The sequence below is a fragment of the Gossypium raimondii genome, chromosome 8 (assembly GCF_025698545.1).
Source record: "Gossypium raimondii isolate GPD5lz chromosome 8, ASM2569854v1, whole genome shotgun sequence".
NCBI lineage: Eukaryota > Viridiplantae > Streptophyta > Magnoliopsida > Malvales > Malvaceae > Gossypium > Gossypium raimondii.
The window spans coordinates 14,840,161-14,858,512 of record NC_068572.1 but is presented as its reverse complement, the minus strand read 5'-3'; the positions used below and the strand labels follow the sequence as shown (position 1 = coordinate 14,858,512).

Here is an 18,352-nt window from a genome sequence, read left to right as displayed (position 1 = left end):
GTTGTTTCTTGCTTCTCTTTTGTTGTATTCTCTTGCGTGTTGTTCACTACTTTACAGTGTCGAGGTCGATTGTGGGAGATAGGCGGCAATGCGGTGTCTTGGCGTGCGACTAGGTGGTTGGCGTAACGTCTGGTAGCATTTAGGGTTTGCTTCTCTCTTGAATGGGGTTAATTTTGGGTGGGTTATGTTTGTATTTGGGCTTAGGGTTATTAATTTGTATTTGGGTTTGGGCCACATGGGCTCTTTGTAATGTGGGCTTATTTATTTATTTTTTGTTTATTTCGCTATGCCTAGGCAAAATGGGCTATTACAATGTCCTGAACGATAAAATTTTGATTTAATTCTTTAAAATTATAAAATATAAGTTATTAAAAGGTAAAATTACAATTTAATTATCATAAAATAGACAATTTAATTTAGCCCTTAAAATTATTTTGTTTGACTTCACTTCTCCTTAAGTCATACCCCTAACTAGGGGTGATCATGCACCGGGTTCAGGCCGGGCCCAGACAAAATTTTAGGCCTGTTTTCTAGGCCCAGGCGCGGCCCAACCCAAAAGATGGGCCAAAAAAATTTATCCAAGCCCGGCCCAAAAGAAAATTGCTAAGCTCGAGCCCGACTAGGCCTAGCCCATATTAAATTTTACAACACCAAAAAAGTATATATTTAATATATATATTTGATTAAAAATAAAAAATATATTTAATATATAATTGGTAGGGCGAGATTAGCCTGAGCCAAAAAGTTTTACCCGAGGCCCGACCCGTTTTCTAAACGAGTCTCATTTTTTTGCTCAAACCCATATTTCGAGCCTATATTTTTACCCGAACCTCCCATTTTTCGGGTAGGTTTGCGGGTCGGTGGGTAGCCCAACCGATGATCACCTCTACCCTAACTAGAATTGAGTTATTCGAGTCTACTTAAATAAGTAATTGAGTTTCAAATTGAGTTAAATTTTACAATTTAAATAACTCGAATAATTTGAATAACAGATCGGTGTAAATACCCTTTTAGTCCATGCCAATTTTGAAAATTAGCAAATTAGTTCCTCTTTCACGAAAAATTACAAAAAATTTAAAATGTTTTTAAAATTCAATATAATTTTAAAATTTAAAATATTTATAACAATTCCAAAATTTATATTTTTAAAAATGTATAATTTCTTTTGAAAAATTCTAAAGAATATATAAAGAAAGTTGTAAATTTAAAAATTTTCTAAAAAATATTTTTGGGATAAAAATAAGTTAATTAATGATACAAGTTTATCATACTAAAGTATCTTATTTTTATTATTTTTTATTATTTTGTGTTAAAAATGTTTTCAAATATATATGGTTTTAAATTATGTGCTCTACCATGGGAATTAGGGATGAGTAAAACTCGATTTGATCCGAAAAATTAAAAAAAAATTCGAATTTAGAGTTAATCGAATTGAGCTCGAATAAGTAATTTGAGTTTCGAGTTCTAGTCAAATTGAATTTTACAACTCAAATAGTTTGAATAAAATATTGGTATAAATACCCTTTTGGTGCCTATCAATTTTAAAAATGAGTAAATTGGTCTCTCTCTCAATAAAAATTACAAAAATAGATAATTTTCAAAAATAAAAATTAAAATTAAAATTAAAATTAAAATATTTATAAATTTTAAAAAATTATATTTTAAAAATTATAAAATTTGAAAAAATCTAAAACAATATATAAATAAAGTTCAAATTTTAAAAATTTCTAAAATAATAATTTTGTGGACCTAAAAAGTTAATTAATTATTTAAGTTTATTATACTAAAGTATCTTAGCTATTATTATTATTATTATTATTATTATTATTATTATTATTATTATTATTATCATTATTATTATTATTTTCTTTGAAAATTATAAATATATATAGTTTCAAACTTATATGTTTTAACATGAAATTAGTTATACGGTAACAAATTTTAATAAATGGTGTTATTTATGATTAATGTAACACATTCCTATTTTTTTAGTCACACAATCTTACTTGTAATATAAATCATATATTTAAACATAATAAAATATCATAATTATAAATTGATTTAAATTATTTTATACCTAATACAATTTTTAATTTAAAATATTTTATACCTAATGCAATCATTTTTAATTTAAAAATTTATTCCTAATACAATCATTTTAATTTAAAATATTTTATACCTAATGCAATCATTTGTATTTTTAAAATAAAAATTCTTAAATTTATGAAAGGGAAGCCCACATTTCAATCTCGGTAGGCTGACTAAATATTTAGTCTAATTTAGTCAATAATAAATGAAAATCGTTTTGATGGAAAAACAATAACAGGAAAAAACTGCAGTCGTCCAAGTTTGAATGCACTTTCGTAATGTAAATATATAACCATTTTTTATAGAAGTAAATAAATAACTTAAATGTCTGTATCTTTTGCTCCGAATCGCATGTCGATTAATGGTCAAGACTGCTTAAGTAGACAAGTTTGAAACTTAGGGAAGGATTTTGGGTAATATATAATATTATATTTAGGGTCCGTTTGATTGGGTGAAAATGTTTTCGGAAAATATTTTCCTTATTTTCCGTGTTTGTTTGTTGGAAAATGAATTCTGAAGGAAAACATTCTCCAAAACACGGGTAAAATGAGCATGAGTATACGGAAAATGTCTTACCGATTTTATTTCTGTAAGACATTTTCCAACTCTCACCAGGTTAGTTTCTCCGTCTTCCTTCCGTTCTTCATCCCTTCTCCTTCTTCATCCAAGTAACTTTCCTCCTTCTACTTCTTCCTTTCTTCATCTTTTATAATATCTTCCATTTTTCCTTAGCTGTGTCCGTCTCATATCTTCTCATCTCAGGAAAATTACACGCTGTTGTTTCGTTTCGCTCAAATCTCCCTCTTCGCAAGGTCTTGGCTTAAGGTATGACATCTTCTTTATCTTCTTTATCATTTTCATTTCTTCTTGTTCTTGAAAAACTGCTTAAGGTATGCCATCATTTTGGTTCTTGAAAAACTGCTGAAGATGTTGTAAAACTATTCTTGAAAAAATTGATGTGGGGAAAAGGCTGTTTATTTTTGTACTTATTAGGGAAGGGCTGTGATTTATTCCAAAATAAAGTTTATGGGCAGAATCTTTGTTATTTGGCGAAGTTATTCCTTGACCACAAGACCCTTTATTATGATGTTGATCATTTACATTTTATGTTTTATGTGAATGTGATCATCGAGGTTGCCATATGGTTGGATACTTTTCTAAGGTAACATTTAGTGCGTTTTTGTTACTTGATGCAGTGGAGGTTTACAACTAGTGTCTATATGTTTGTGGTCATTCTGATATTTTGTAATTGGAATTTAGTAATGTGGCATGGAGTGGATACAACAATTCTTGCCTTTGTAGCCTCAAATTATGAGCTTTCAAGTAGTAGAATTTATTGTTTATATGCGTGTATTTGGGGCTTTCATTGCTTATTCATTTCATAGCATGTCTGCTAAAATTTTACGTAATTCTTGATCATTTTTGTCATTTCATTCTTACTTGTGTTTTAGACTGTACTTCCTAACACAAACAAATATCTTAGTTAGTAGTTTGTGTCTGATCATGCAGGAAAAGCATTAAGAGGAATCATATAATTTGGCATGTATCCTTACCCTTCCTCCGTATCAAAGGAAAGGCTATGGAAAGTTTCTGATCGCCTTTTGTAAGCTCCCTGCCCCTCTTGATATTTGATTTCTTTTTCAAGGCTTATTTCATTAATGGATCAAAATAAGTGAGCTACTTATATGTTTGAATGAAAGAGAGATGGGGACAGATAGCACCAAATGATGATGATTATTCATTCAGCATTAAATGAGAATGTACCATTATCCTACTAGTTAGACTTTCAATATAACACCAAGTTAGTTTACTAGAATCATGAGCTGCTGCGAATTTATAACATTTTCATGGAGTTTGGTTACCCACAATTGCTCTAAATGCCCCCTAATGAATTTGCCTCGTTGTCTGTTTGGTTCTAGCAGCCTTGGGGAGATAGCCATTGTTGCTGGGGGAAGTGATAAGAATGGCAATGTCCTACAATCTGCTGAACTCTACAATTCTGAAGTAGGTACTTGGCAAACATTGCCGACATGAACTTCCCGCGTAAACTATGTTCGGATTTTTATGGATGGGAAGTTTTATGTGATTGGGGGCATGTCAAGTCATCTGATTGTTTGACTTGTGGTAAAGAGTACAATATTGAGACAAGGTAATGGAGGAGGATAGAAAATATGTACCCGGTCGCGATGCAGTGCGTTTCATCCCGCTATGCGTTCACCTCCTTTAGTTCTTGTGTAAATAATCAGCTTTACTCTGTTGATCAAGCAACTAATGAAGTTAAGAAATATGATAAGGTTAATAACTCATGGAGTGTTGTGAAGAGACTCCTGTGAGGGCGGACTCTTCCTAAGGTTGAAATGGCATTTAAAGCATGCGGAAGCAGTTTACTAGTAATAGGAGTGGAGGTCATGGAGGGCATGATGATGGAGTAATTGTTCGCATTCTTGGAATCCAGAGGAGGAAATAGGGATGGACAAGAGTGGAATGTGCTTGCTATCAAGGCACGGCAGTGCTTTTGTGTATTATTGTGCGCTAATGGGTCATTAATGAGAGTTGCCACATCTTTGGTGCAAACATCGACATCTGGAAGACCAAGATCAACGATCCTCTATCTGTTATAATTTTATTGTCTGGTATCATTAATTTCTTGTTCTTTTTACCATTTTATGATTCGGAAGAATAATTGACCTCGAATCAATTTCTTAAAGTTACCAACCGATTGTGTTGATCCCTCTATTGCAAGCATTAACCTCATACCAAGTAATGACTGGTTCCATTTATCTTGTACATTGGCATTGAATTCATTTCTTGTAGTTGCTTTTATGCTAAGCTTAATTTCATCAGGAGATCACTACAATTGATTCACTACTAATTAGTAAATTTCAGAAGTAGTTTGCAATGCTTTTAGATTTTAATAATTGAGTATTATTATATATTTAATTGATTTATTTATTTATAAATAAGTCATTGCAATATATGTAAAAAATTTAAAATATAAAAATTATTAATATATATTAATATATGTAAAACAACTTTTCCGAAAAATATTTTCGGAAATCACAAAATGAGAAAATATTTTACACAAATTCAATCAAACACCAGAAAATATTTTCTAGTAAATCATTTTACAGAAAAGTAAAACATTTTTCAAAAATCATTTTACGGAAAACATTTTACTGGCAATCAAACGGACCCTAAATCTCAACTTTAGCTAGTGAGTTTCTAATAATAAATTTTCATTGAGAACAAGCAACACATGAGAATTCTTTTAAATTAAAGAAGTTTTTGGTTCTTTAATGAATGTCCATATGAATTCTAAATTCATTTTCACATCATATATGATCCAAGATGGTCTAATCAATTATGCCAACACTAGTGAATGTTTTGTCACTATCTGATGTGTCAATCATATAAATATAATGTATTCCTTCAAGGAATATTTATAATACAACTACATGAGTATCTTATGTCATTTTTGTACATGATTTTAATGTAAAACACATAATGATTTCATTCAATATATATATCTTCTTGATCTAAAATAATAATATTATGTTCTACAATATTTTGCATCATAACGAGTGCAACATTAACTCTTCAAGAGATTTTGCAATCGATGTAATACATAAATGAATGCGTAACTTATTTTAAATAATATGTAATTTTTCAATTCTTTTCAACATGGATGATAAAATTTCCGATCCTTAAAAACTTTATTTATTCATATAAAAGAAAATTTATATTTGTATAAATGATAAGCATAAATAAAATATATGTTAAACACACAAATAATAAATTCATGTTACTACTCAGTCACTTTAACAAACATGCGATTAGAAAATATTTGATATACCATAACACAATAAAATACAAAATATTATAAGGTCATAATAAGATATTAAAGTTGCAACTATAGAGGTTTAAAATTAAAATTTTCTAACCTCTACCTCTTATAGCATAATTTAAATTCAAATTTTACTATCATGCATTATGGAGTATCTTTTTTATAAGACTTTCCAAAATTTAATGTTTTAAACATGCTACAAGCATGTATATGATTCATTCATATTTATCATAATGTTTATTAGAATCATCATTTTTTAGCCTTATTATTTTCACAACTAGCGAAATTAAAATGTTAATATAAATGGTGACAATTGATAATTTCATCGCCATTCCTTTTATTTTGTATCCACTATGACATTTACTTCTAAAAATTTCTAAACCAATAAGAGGTTCACAATGTCATTAACTCAACAAAAGAAATATAATTTCTATAAAATTACGTGCAATATTCGCTTCAAAGAATATGTCAAAATTTTCAAATATTCAAATTGATATCAATGATCAAAAGTAATAAATCAAATGTGTTAAATAATATTTGAGTATCACATAAATATTTTTGTTTTCTTTGAAAGGCTATTTGGAAAACTCTAGTGATTCTCACATTTAAATTTATCATTCCACTTTATAGGAGAGAAAAAAATTATTATAATCAATGTAGTTATAGTGATTAATATACCCATACTAGCCTATCAAAACCATGTTCATAACCATGGTTATAATTTTGTCCTTTTAAGATTGATTATATAATGCTACATTCACTTTAGGAATGAAGCATATCTAATGATAATTTTTTTCATTATCATAATTTTTTAAATAATCCATAATTTTAAAGAATCTTTTACATGTTTTTTTAGTGAGGTCGTAGTAAAAAAAATTATATGATTAATATCTATACAGTTCTCAAGTATGTATAGAATTGAACTCCAAACTAACCACTGCATATAATACACATTTACAATAGATAAGAAGATATAAGAACAATTATATATTTTAATCAAAATTAAAACTAAAACTAAACCAATCAATTCTACAAAAATAACAAAAAAAAACATAAATCTCCACGAGAAAGCTCAACAATTAAACTCGAGAAGGGATTGATAAATTCATATAGATACAAATAGAGGATTATATAAATTTAACTTAATAGAAACCAAATCAAATTTTGAAAAAAATGATTAAACTTACTTAAGTAATTGTGGATGAGAAGTAGAGACTATGAGTATTCTTTGTAGTAAAGAAAATGTGATCATCCCCAAGCAAATCTCAAGCAGGCCCTCACGATTTTTTTATCCAAAAAAATAAATTTCAATGCTTGGAGTCCAACAAAATTTTGACACAAACTAAGAACTTATTACTCTTGAATAAAATCATGTCGATAACGTATTATAAAATAAAAGAAATACATAATGAACAAGAGTGAAGAATAGAAAAATGAAAGGATTATTCAACTTTCACTTTTGGATATCTAAAAATCTATACATGTCCTCTATTTATAGGGTCTGAATTACCATAGGCTACAAAACTCTAATAAATATAATTAAAGTACCCTATAAATTTTTAGGGGTTACAAGAGTTACAAAAGATGAATATCTATTTTACAACTGATTAAGGAAACTAAGAATAATTTGATAAAAATTTGCTTTTTTAAACATTAATTATTAGAATTTACTTTTCATTTATGTTTTTTATTTAATAACAATCTTATCGTTTAAATAAAAAAATCTACATTACTATTTTTTCAATATGTCTAAACATTTCGTGTTCGCTTTTTTTTCCTATTTTCTTATCAACTTTTGCTACATTATTATTTCACATGTTCTTTAATTACTCCATGTACTACATCAATTTAATTGTCTAACAAATTTTATATAAGTTAAAGTATTAAAAACATTTTATAAAATATACCATTTTATCTGTCTATTTTAACACAAATACTATTTAAACCATATTACCAATTGATGAACATTATTTCATCTTCTAATTGGTACAACATTTAAACCATACAATAATTATTATATCCCGAATCATATTTAAATAAATTAGAATAGAGAAAAGGTTACTAATTATCCTTTTACTCTAAATTTGAGTTTAAATTAAACTTACAAACATCGATGATGTTGACTGCATACAACTATTAAAAATTATTTTCTAAAATAATACTAAATTTTTATAACATCAAAGATGAGCTTCTCCGCCTAAACATCTTGGGGCCCTTTTGAACTTGATATGTGTTTAAAAGTCCTAGAAGACTTTGTTGATGCCCCAAGATGTAGCCTCTCTCCTTCTTATTAATTCGGAGAGGACAAGACTACCACATACCCTACATTTGATCAAAATTTGAATTGCCCATACAGGTTTTCAATTCAAAACCCTTTTGGTCTCAAGACACCCTTGCGGGTTTTCACCTTGGCCTCTCCTTTTCTTTTTCGCTCTTCTTTTCTTTTATTTTTCTTTTCTTTTTTTCAAGTGAAGTATTTATTGCTTGAATCAGAATTCTCAAGATTAGGCAGGTTCTTGCCATCCATCTTGGTCAATATCGATGCTTTTTCAGATAAGGCCTTCCACATAAGGTTCTTTCCACTTTGGCATCCACTTTCTTCTAAAGTCCTTTTGTATGGGAAGGATTTTTTTCGATATCAGGTCCCCCTTATGGAATTCTCTCGGTGAACCTTTTTTTGATGAGCTCGTACCATTCGCTTTTGGTACATTTGACCATGACGGATAGCTTTCAACCTTTTCTCTTCAATCAAATTTAATCGATCATATCGGGCTTGGATCCATTCTCGCTTCATCCAACTTCACTCGACAAGACTCAAGGGTAGGAATATCAACTTTGATGGGTAAACGCCTCGATTCCATATACTAATGAGAAATGAGTTGTCCTGGTAGAGGGTTTTTTATTTTTTTGTTTTGTTTCTTTTTTTTTTTGCCTCCACTGTGCCATTCATTTTGGGGTGACATGGTGTTAATCTTGAACAGACTGCAAACTTCTGATATCGTGCTGTTGTTCAAATTTGGTGCTTTGTCAGATATGATCCTTTTTTGGCATTCCATACCGACATATGATTTTTCTTTTTCTAGAATTTGCTGACTGTCGACTTTGTGACATTAGCATATAAAGCAGCTTCCACCCACTTAGTGAAGTAATCGATGACCACAAAGATGACTCGATAATCGCTAGAAGCTTTTGGCGAGATCAGCTCAATGACCTTCGTGCCCCACATAGAGAAAGACCATGACTTCCCTTGATTCTTTGTAAGGTAGGATCTGTTTCTCGACTTGTTCTACCATCCTTAACAAATCAGGAGATAAACCACAGTCTTGTTCATCTTCAAAGTCTTGAGGTTCCTCTGGACACATATCTTGCTCAAAAGAAGATTCTGAGTCAATAGCAGTGTCGCTCATATCATTGATATCTAGAGACCTGTTAAAGGAACGAAAGAAGACTCAAAGAACCAATGAATCAAAGGGAATTATTTGTGTGGTATCAGATGAATGAAATGGAAGGAACAAAAAATGTTTTCCAAAACAAGACACAAAGATGCATTTCGTTGAAATAAAAATAGTAGACATGTACCTTTTCACAAAAGGATTTTCTATTGCTCCCAAGCTTACAACAATAAGAGTGTTCTAAATATTACTCGAATCGGTCCTAAAAACACAAGAATCTCCTCTACAGTCTAGTTGTTTAGAACGCCTCTAGGGATGTAGAAACAAATTCACGATAGTTTTTTAGTTCTTTCTTCAAAGGCACAAACATCTTTACCTTCTGAACCATCGATATATTCAAAGAATTCCAATTCTTTATCATCCATCTCGCTCTGTACTAGAGTTCTAAACTCGAAGTACTTTTGGGTTTTAGGAAATTTATTGTATGCAATGAAATGTAATGTTGATGCATGAATGCAAAAAGAGCCGTTGATCTTGATTCAATTCTATTAGAACAAATTTTCTAGAAAACAAATCTCTTTACATAAAATGGATATTTACATATCGACCTTGTCCTAATACTCGAAGTAAAGACATCGATCCTTTTCCTCAAATCCATATGTTAAGATCAAATCTTGCGAACTCTTCAAAGGGGTGTCTTCTTTATTTCCTTTTTGCTTGATCCAAGCCGCGACCCATTGTTCACTCATCCTCATGATGCTCATTAGCCTTTCTAAGAAAGTTAGAATGCTAGCGGCTCTTAAATAATCTTTGTCAGCTTGAATCCTCAGGCAACGAAGTAAAGTCGTGCATCTATTCATCAGACTATCACCTTTACCTTATTACGTTTTCTCGGACCATACTCAAACAACCGCATTGTCTTCCATTTTATTAAGAAACTCATTTTCTTATGACAAGCTCTCTATTTAGATACTGAACATGAATCAACACCTCTTTTATGATGAAAATGCAATGCAATCATAACCAAAACGAAAGAAAGCAGGTTAGTACAAAGCAAAAGCAAGCAAGAAAGAAACGAGAAAAGCACCTATTCGGGTGACCACTAAGGTTTGGCGTGGTTCTACCTAGGTTGGCTCTTAGGGCTCACTATATACGGTTCGATTCTAAAGTAAAGGTACCTGAACCGATAGATTCCTTGATCCTCACCCATTATAGGCTCATACGGACTCAGTTCAGTTCAGGGGGATACATTTCCCTATGACTGCACGGAGATGAAAATCTCACGAAGACATAGGTACGGATATATCTCAAAATCGATCCACTATCCTATACGGAGGTGAAGACCTCACGAAGGAAATAGATTCTCACTCCCACTTAAAAAGGCAAAGTCAACCAATTATGCAATGTAATATGCAGAGATTAAAAGACTCGAACCAATAAAGCAAACACATCAAAATAATGCAGACCATAAAAATGAAATACAATGCAAGGATCGTAAATTCAACCCAAATTATCAATTTTCGACAAAATGACAAGAACTAATCAACTTGTGGCTTGACACTATTATTTTGTCCCCAGCAGAGTTGCCAAGTTGTTGACACAATTTTTTTGACAAGACAGGGTCGACTTGTATTTTGAAAATGAAAACGAAAATGAGAGTCGCCACCAACCCTTTTTGATAAGGTGTGATCGGGTCACCTTGAAAAGCGGTTGTTTTAATAAACAATTTGGTTTTATTAAAACAACGATCTTGGTCCACGAAATTTAGAAAAATGGGTTCAAGAGTCGGTTACGTATGAGGAAGGATTAGCACCCTCGTAACGCCCAAAATTGGTACCTAGTTGATTAATTAATGTATTAGTGTCGAAGATTGAAATTTTTAAAAAGATTTAAAATACGATCCTTTATTGAAATGTTGAAAATTTTCGAGAAAAGGGCATATTTCACGTTGATCGAGAAAGAGAAGTATATCTAGTAAGTTAGGACACAATGTCTTGAATTCCCGATGCGCGGATGAATGCCAAAAATTTACTTATTTAAAAGATATTTAACTATCTTGTATTTAAAAAAGGGATCATGGCCAGTAAGTTAGGACACGATCTTCTCTTCATTCCCGAGATCGCTTAAAACTTGAGACAAAAAAAGGGATCATGCCCAGTAAGTTAGGACACGATCTCTTCTTAATCCCCGAGATCGTTTAAAACTTGAGTTTGAAAAGATTCATGTATTTAGATTTATTGTGAAAGTCAAAACCTCAAGTTAGGGTACAACCTTCTCGAATCTAAACACGAGATTTTGCTTATTCAAAAGTCATAATTTATGCATTGAATAAAATTAATCTAACACAAAATAGCGAAATGAAACACGGTGTCAATATGTGTAACAAAATAAAAATGAATACGATGATGTACACATAAATAATACGAGCAACAACAACAACCAAAAAAGGATAAATAAAAGGACGAATCAATTATACAAAATAACAAGTACATAAGCAAAAAAATTAAAACATTCTTTCAAGATGATAATGGAAATGTAAATAAAGAAATAAATAAAGAAAATGAATAAGATTATAAAAAGTAAAAGATATATATATGTATATGTATATATATGTATATAAAATTGTAAGATGAAAAATACATATAAGTATATGTATATTCGAGAAAATAAAGAAGTGTATATAGATATATATGGATATGTATATAAATTATAAAAATATAAGTATGTATATATATAAATCAAAGATATGTATGTAGAATAAAAATAGTTTGTTACAATTTATATATATACATAAAATAGTATTGTATAAAAATATTATTGATTTTAAAGCATAGAAGTATAGATAAATATTTTTTTAAATGTATTATAAAATAAAATCATTGAAAATATATAGACAATATTGAATTAGTATAAAACATAAACTAATACATTAAGAAAGTAGATACAATATATGATAAAAGAATTAAAATAATAGTACATAATAAAATAATATAATATATATAAAAGGTAAATAGATATATAAACTAATACAATAATAATACCTATAATAATAATAATAATAATAATAGTAATAACCTAATTAGTTTAATAATAATAATAAAATAACAATAGAAAAGGATTAAATTAAAATAAATGAGAATCTTAGGGCGAAATCAAAATGGAAATAAAGAAAAGGATTAAATTGTGACACGCATAAAAGGAGGGGGACCAAAACAGTAAATATCCCGCCCTCCAAAACGCATCACTTTGAGCGGGACTAAAATGAAACAAAAATAAAATTATGCAACTAAATTAAAATAAAGGAAAAGAAGGAAAAATGGCCGAATTGCAACGCGTTGCAAAAGCGAAGGGACTAGGGTTGTAAATAACCCATTTAACGAAAACGTGCAGATCCCCCCTGGAGTGGGTCAGGTCGTACACGGGTGGCCCTATACGACGCCGTTTTGGGGCCACTGAAACAGGCCCTAAACGACGTCGTTTTGCGTCCCTTATAAAAGCAAAGTTTTTTTTTAAAACTCCTTCTGCCATTCAAAAGAAAAAAATAAAAGAAACTCTCTCATATACTTTCAACTCCACTTGGCCGCCATGGACTCCATCGGTGAATCTGCCGCACCACTGCCGTAGCCAATGGTCGGCGATGGAAAAGTGGGCTTTTCGGCCCCGTTTTTTAAAAATAGCTCGAAGGCCAAGCCTTCTTGATCCAAAGGGCCGAAGGGAAAGGATCCCCTACGCCCTCCTCGACCCGATTTCGGTGATGGAAAGGGACCTCCGGCGACAGTCGCGGAATCCACCAAGTGAGCCATTCCCTTTTCTTTTTATTTCGTTTATTAATGGTTTTTTTTAAACAACAGATTTCTAAAAATAAAATAATAGATAAAATAAACAAATAAATCTTAAGCAATGAAGAAAACAACAACCTTTTTTTTCGATTTCTAATGTTCGTAAAATTGCCAGAAAAAATTACAGTGCTCGTATTCGGCTTATATAACCGATTTTAAAATCCCTAAACTTCTTTTTTTTATCGTTTTGTGTTTTGGATTGTTGTTTGTTGTTTGTTGTTTGCTGCTTCTCTTTTGTTGTATTCTCTGCTTGCGTGTTGTTCACTACTTTACAGTGTGTCGGTCGGCAATGGGAGATAAGCGAGCAATGGCGGTGTCTTGAAAGCGTGCGACTAGGTGGTTGGCGAACGTCTTGGTAGCGCTTTAGGGTTTGCTTCTCTGCTGAATGGGGTTAATTTTGGGCTGGGGTTATGTTTGTATTTGGGCTTAGGGTTATTAATTTGTATTTGGGTTTGGGCCACATGGGCCTGCTGTAATGTGGGCTTATTTATTTATTTTTTTGTTTATTTCGCTATGCCTAGGCAAAAATGGGCTATTACAATGTCCCTGAACGATAAAATTTTGATTTAATTCTTTAAAAATTATAAAAATATAAGTTATTAAAAAGGTAAAATTACAATTTAATTATCATAAAAATAGACAATTTAATTTCGCCCTTAAAATTATTTTGTTTGACTTCACTTCTCCTTAAGTCATACCCCTAACTAGGGGTGATCATGCACCGGGTTGGTAGGGCCTGACAAAATTTTAGGCCTGTTTTCTAGGCCCAGGCGCGGCCCAACCCAAAAGATGGGCCAAAAAAATTTATCCAAGCCCGGCCCAAAAGAAAATTGCTAAGCTCGAGCCCGACTAGGCCTAGCCCATATTAAATTTTACAACACCAAAAAAGTATATATTTAATATATATATTTGATTAAAAATAAAAAATATATTTAATATATAATTCGGGCCGGGCCGAGATTAGCCCAGGCCAAAAAAGTTTTACCCGAGGCCCGACCCGTTTTCTAAACGAGTCTCATTTTTTTGCTCAAACCCATATTTCGAGCCTATATTTTTACCCGAACCCTCCCATTTTTCGGGCAGGCTGTCGGGCCGGGCTGGGTAGCCCAACCGATGATCACCTCTACCCCTAACTAGAATTGAGTTATTCGAGTCTACTTAAATAAGTAATTCGAGTTTCAAATTGAGTTAAATTTTACAATTTAAATAACTCGAATAATTTGAATAACAGATCGGTGTAAATACCCTTTTAGTCCATGCCAATTTTGAAAATTAGCAAATTAGTTCCTCTTTCACGAAAAATTACAAAAAATTTAAAATGTTTTTAAAAATTCAATATAATTTTAAAATTTAAAATATTTATAACAATTCCAAAATTTATATTTTTAAAAATGTATAATTTCTTTTGAAAAATTCTAAAGAATATATAAAGAAAGTTGTAAATTTAAAATTTTCTAAAAAATATTTTTGGGATAAAAATAAGTTAATTAATGATACAAGTTTATCATACTAAAGTATCTTATTTTTATTATTTTTTATTATTTTGTGTTAAAAATGTTTTCAAATATATATGGTTTTAAATTATGTGCTCTACCATGGGAATTAGGGATGAGTAAAACTCGATTTGATCCGAAAAATTAAAAAAATTGAATTTAGAGTTAATCGAATTGAGCTCGAATAAGTAATTTGAGTTTGAGTTCTAGTCAAATTGAATTTTACAACTCAAATAGTTTGAATAAAATATTGGTATAAATACCCTTTTGGTGCCTATCAATTTTAAAAATGAGTAAATTGGTCTCTCTCAATAAAAATTACAAAAATAGATAATTTTCAAAATAAAAATTAAAATTAAAATTAAAATTAAAATATTTATAAATTTTTAAAAAATTATATTTTAAAAATTATAAAATTTGAAAAAATCTAAAACAATATATAAATAAAGTTCAAATTTTAAAAATTTCTAAAATAATAATTTTGTGGACCTAAAAAGTTAATTAATTATTTAAGTTTATTATACTAAAGTATCTTAGCTATTATTATTATTATTATTATTATTATTATTATTATTATTATTATTATTATTATTATTATTTTCTTTGAAAATTATAAATATATATAGTTTCAAACTTATATGTTTTAACATGAAATTAGTTATACGGTAACAAATTTTAATAAATGGTGTTATTTATGATTAATGTAACACATTCCTATTTTTTTAGTCACACAATCTTACTTGTAATATAAATCATATATTTAAACATAATAAAATATCATAATTATAAATTGATTTAAATTATTTTATACCTAATACAATTTTTAATTTAAAATATTTTATACCTAATGCAATCATTTTAATTTAAAAATTTATTCCTAATACAATCATTTTAATTTAAAATATTTTATACCTAATGCAATCATTTGTATTTTTAAAATAAAATTCTTAAATTTATGAAAGGAAGCCCACATTTCAATCTCGGTAGGCTGACTAAATATTTAGTCTAATTTAGTCAATAATAAATGAAAATCGTTTTGATGGAAAAACAATAACAGGAAAAAACTGCAGTCGTCCAAGTTTGAATGCACTTTCGTAATGTAAATATATAACCATTTTTTATAGAAGTAAATAAATAACTTAAATGTCTGTATCTTTTGCTCCGAATCGCATGTCGATTAATGGTCAAGACTGCTTAAGTAGACAAGTTTGAAACTTAGGGAAGGATTTTGGGTAATATATAATATTATATTTAGGGTCCGTTTGATTGGGTGAAAATGTTTTCCGGAAAATATTTTCCTTATTTTCCGGTGTTTGTTTGCTGGAAAATGAATTCCTGAAGGAAAACATTCTCCAAAACACGGGTAAAATGAGCATGAGTATACGGAAAATGTCTTACCGATTTTATTTCTGTAAGACATTTTCCAACTCTCACCAGGTTAGTTTCTCCGTCTTCCTTCCGTTCTTCATCCCTTCTCCTTCTTCATCCAAGTAACTTTCCTCCTTCTACTTCTTCCTTTCTTCATCTTTTATAATATCTTCCATTTTTCCTTAGCTGTGTCCGTCTCATATCTTCTCATCTCAGGAAAATTACACGCTGCTGTTTCGTTTCGCTCAAATCTCCCTCTTCGCAGGGTCTTGGCTTAAGGTATGACATCTTCTTTATCTTCTTTATCATTTTCATTTCTTCTTGTTCTTGAAAAACTGCTTAAGGTATGCCATCATTTTGGTTCTTGAAAAACTGCTGAAGATGTTGTAAAACTATTCTTGAAAAAATTGATGTGGGGAAAAGGCTGTTTATTTTTGTACTTATTAGGGAAGGGCTGTGATTTATTCCAAAATAAAGTTTATGGGCAGAATCTTTGTTATTTGGCGAAGTTATTCCTTGACCACAAGACCCTTTATTATGATGTTGATCTGTTTCTGTTTTATGTTTTATGTGAATGTGATCATCGAGGTTGCCATATGGTTGGATACTTTTCTAAGGTAACATTTAGTGCGTTTTTGTTACTTGATGCAGTGGAGGTTTACAACTAGTGTCTATATGTTTGTGGTCATTCTGATATTTTGTAATTGGAATTTAGTAATGTGGCATGGAGTGGATACAACAATTCTTGCCTTTGTAGCCTCAAATTATGAGCTTTCAAGTAGTAGAATTTATTGTTTATATGCGTGTATTTGGGGCTTTCAGTTGCTTATTCATTTCATAGCATGTCTGCTAAAATTTTCTGAATTCTTGATCATTTTTGTCATTTCATTCTTACTTGTGTTTTAGATCGTACTTCCTAACACAAACAAATATCTTAGTTAGTAGTTTGTGTCGATCATGCAGGAAAAGCATTAAGAGGAATCATATAATTTGGCATGTATCCTTACCCTTCCTCCGTATCAAAGGAAAGGCTATGGAAAGTTTCTGATCGCCTTTTGTAAGCTCCCTGCCCCTCTTGATATTTGATTTCTTTTTCAAGGCTTATTTCATTAATGGATCAAAATAAGTGAGCTACTTATATGTTTGAATGAAAGAGAGATGGGGACAGATAGCACCAAATGATGATGATTATTCATTCAGCATTAAATGAGAATGTACCATTATCCTACTAGTTAGACTTTCAATATAACACCAAGTTAGTTTACTAGAATCATGAGTCTGCTGAATTTATAACATTTTCATGGAGTTTGGTTACCCACAATTGCTCTAAATGCCCCTAATGAATTTGCCTCGTTATGCATTTGGTTCTAGCGACCTTGGGGAGATAGCCATTGTTCTTGGGGAAGTGATAAGAATGGCAATGTCCTACAATCTCTTGAACTCTACAATTCAAGTAGGTACTTGGCAAACATTGCCCGACATGAACTTCCGCGTAAACTATGTTCGGGATTTTTATGGATGGGAAGTTTTATGTGATTTGGGGCATGTCAAGTCATCTGATTGTTTGACTTGTGGTAAAGAGTACAATATTGAGACAAGGTAATGGAGGAGGATAGAAAATATGTACCACGGTCGCGATGCAGTGCACGTTTCATCACGCTATCGTTCACCTCCTTTAGTTCTTTGTTGTAAATAATCGCTTTACTCTGTTGATCAAGCAACTAATGAAGTTAAGAAATATGATAAGGTTAATAACTCATGGAGTGTTGTGAAGAGACTCCTGTGAGGCGGACTCTTCCTAAGGTTGAAGTGGCATTTAAAGCATGCGGAAGCAGTTTACTAGTAATAGGAGTGGAGGTCATGGAGGGCATGATGATGGAGTAATTGTTCGCATTCTTGGAATCCAGAGGAGGGAAATAGGGATGGACAAGAGTGGAATGTGCTTGCTATCAAGGCACGGGCAGGTGCTTTTGTGTATTATTGTGCGCTAATGGGCTGTTAATGAGAGTTGCCACATCTTTGGTGCAAACATCGACATCCTGGAAGACCAAGATCAACGATCCTCTATCATTATAATTTTATTGTCTCAAGTATCATTAATTTTCTTGTTCTTTTTACCATTTTATGATTCGGAAGAATAATTGACCTCGAATCAATTTCTTAAAGTTACCAACTGATTGTGTTGATCCCTCTATTGCAAGCATTAACCTCATACCAAGTAATGACTGGTTCCATTTATCTTGTACATTGGCATTGAATTCATTTCTTGTAGTTGCTTTTATGCTAAGCTTAATTTCATCGGAGATCACTACAATTGATTCACTACTA

The 18,352-nt window shown here is 30.8% G+C and overlaps 1 pseudogene; it reads left to right on the top strand.

Moving 5' to 3' along the window:
- Nucleotides 1-3,699: 3,699 nt before the first annotated feature.
- LOC128042954 (F-box/kelch-repeat protein At5g60570-like) lies at nt 3,700-18,081 on the top strand (annotated as a pseudogene).
- The last annotated feature ends 271 nt before the right edge of the window (nt 18,082-18,352 follow it).